The sequence below is a fragment of the Malania oleifera genome, chromosome 6, assembly GCF_029873635.1.
Source record: "Malania oleifera isolate guangnan ecotype guangnan chromosome 6, ASM2987363v1, whole genome shotgun sequence".
Lineage (NCBI taxonomy): Eukaryota > Viridiplantae > Streptophyta > Magnoliopsida > Santalales > Ximeniaceae > Malania > Malania oleifera.
The window spans coordinates 107,791,591-107,794,329 of record NC_080422.1 but is presented as its reverse complement, the minus strand read 5'-3'; the positions used below and the strand labels follow the sequence as shown (position 1 = coordinate 107,794,329).

At 37.5% G+C, this 2,739-nt stretch overlaps 1 long non-coding RNA gene across 1 annotated transcript; it reads left to right on the top strand.

Moving 5' to 3' along the window:
• Positions 1–782: 782 nt before the first annotated feature.
• On the top strand, positions 783–2,329 carry LOC131157887 (uncharacterized). Its single transcript, XR_009137338.1, has 3 exons — positions 783–830; positions 930–992; positions 2,119–2,329. It is a non-coding gene; the product is annotated as an uncharacterized LOC131157887 (long non-coding RNA).
• Positions 2,330–2,739: the final 410 nt, after the last annotated feature.

The following is a 2,739-nucleotide window of genomic DNA, read 5'->3' as shown; positions in this document are numbered from 1 at the left end:
GTCCATCTGAATTGGATGCTGAACTACCGTTGCTAACTGTGCTGTGTCTCCTGATTTACGGCTCAAAGCATCAACCACCACATTTGCTTTACCTGAGTGGTAACTAATGGTAGAGTCGTAATCCTTGATAAGTTCCAATCACCTCCTTTGCCGCATGTTCAACTCTTTTTGTGTGAAGAAATACTTTAGGCTCTTATGATCAGAGAATATGTAGTAACCCGAAAAAAAAAAAAATATAATAATAATAATAATAATAATAATAATAAAATAATAAAATAAAATTAATTAATTAAATTAATAAATAAAATAAACAGTATGATAAGGAACAAATATATATATATATATATACTTGTGTGTGTGTGTGTATATATATATATATATATAAAAAAAAGGTATGAAAGCTTCTTTACTTTACTTTAGGTTTATTATATATATATTATTAAATTAGCAAGCTTCTTTAAGAAGCTTTGGAAGGAAATCCAATTTTTGGATTTGTTGGCCGTGTCTCTCTTCTCTCTCACTTTCTCTCTCTCTCTCTCTCTCCTACAACTCTCTCTCTCTCTTCGATTTCGGGTTAGTTTTACGCCGGATCGACAAACCGAAACCACCACGACGCTCCTGGCGAAATTATCTACAAGTTTGCCGGAACGGATCGTCAGGAAAACGAAATTGGATTTCATCCCAAATCCAAGGTAAGGCTTTATATTCAATATTTGGATTTTTGACAGTTGAAGAAAGTGATATACGCGTAAAAATACTGAACTTTAATACTGGAAATTTTCAGTTCCAGGGTGTTGATTGGGAACGTGGGAAATCATCCCTAAGTTGAGGTAAGACTTTTTAAAGTCGAATTTGACTTAGTGGTAGTTATAGAAAATGTTGTACGTACGAAAATACTGAACTTTAATTCTGCGAGTTTTCATTTTCAGGGTGTTGAGTTGAGAACCTTGTGGGTACGGGGGAGATTTTCTTAGGGGCTTTTCAGGAATCAGGTAAGGGGATAAATTAAGCTAGTTTTGTTTAAGAAAATGCATGTATACATATATGTAGCATCTGGTTTTAGGAAAAATAAATATATTTATATATATGATTTATATTTGGAAAATACTGTTTAAATGATGATATGTTGAATACGAGGAAAATTTGTTTAGTGTGGCATGAGTATAAAAATATTTTTGTACTGTTTTTTTTTTGGAATGGGGATGATATGGATTTCTATGATGGAAAACCGGCGTACGAGCCGAGATATTTTTATATGTATATGTGATTTGCCGGCGTATGGGCCGTGCTATGTGGATGAGATTTGCCAGCGTATAGGCTGTGCTATGTGATTTGCCAGCATACGGGCTGTGCTATGTGATTGCCGGCATATGGGCCGTGCTATGTGGATTGCCAGCGTACGGGCTGTGCTATGTGATTTACCGGCGTACGGGCCGTGCTATGTTAAAATGTGTAATACCGGCGTACGGGCCGATGATTTTTATGATACACGTATATATGTGAAATGATATGATTGATGCGAAAATAAATGATATGAGATATTTATGTATCACGATTTTAGTATATGTATATGATATCAGAACCTGGTTGGCTTGGTCTAGGCTAGCACTTGCACGGTACCGTTGTTATGTGTCCATGGTCTTCGTGATCATGATATCTGTGTTAACGCCGCTGTACGGAGTGGTGTGAGATTGGATGGTCGATGTGGTTATTTTCAAGAAGTGTGCTGTTATCGCCCCTGGTGTACGGACCAGTTTGGGTAGACCCATCGGACCTACAGACTACTGTTTGACTTGGCAGTGGTCGGCCAACTATTGTCAAGTCCCGCCTTCGGGCCACACAACCCAGTCATGCGGGGGTAATACATGACAACAGCCAGCTAACCTACCATGATTGTTTTATGTTATTATTAGTGTATGAGATGAGATATGTTTATGAAAATGCAGTATATTCTGCTATGTGTTGATATGCATATGTTTTCCCATATTTGATAAACAGTATTGAATATGTTATGTATGGTATATGTAGAACACAGAATACTCATGTTGCCACACACTGGTATTAGTTTATTTCCCTTACTGAGAGGTGTCTCACCCCTAAATCTTATACATTTTTCAGGAGCCCCTGATAGGAGAGCGGGAAAAGCCCCGCTGATCTAGATCAGTTGGTTGCCCTCTTTGGAAGGGTAAGTTTTTGGTAGGGACAGTTAGGTTTTTGTGGGGATTGTCCCTAGATTTCATTTTTGGGATGTATATACTGTGAGATAGTAATTGTAGTGACTCTGGTATGTGTTATGCACATTGTGATGAGATGTATATAATTTTGTACTTTCTGCTGCGTAGGCTTCTGCTGTATGTTTTGTTATATCCCTGGTGCCCACGGGTCCAGGTGGATTGTGACCTGCTGAGCTGGAATGTATGATGTGATGATAATTTATTTATATTAAAAAAAATAATATGCGAAAAAGGAGCGGGTCGTTACAGAATATCTCACACCTTTCACCATATAAGTAATGTCTCCAGATCTTTAGTACATGTACAACAGTAGCCAATTCCAAATCGTGAGTAGTATAGTTCTTTTCATATTCTTTCAACTGTCTGAATGCATATTTTACCACCCTACCATGCTACATCAGTACACAACCAAACCTTTTCAAAGACGCGTTTCTGTAAATAACATAATCATCACCTCTCGATGGAATCGTCAGTACTAGTGCAATGACAAGCCGTTGCTTTAATT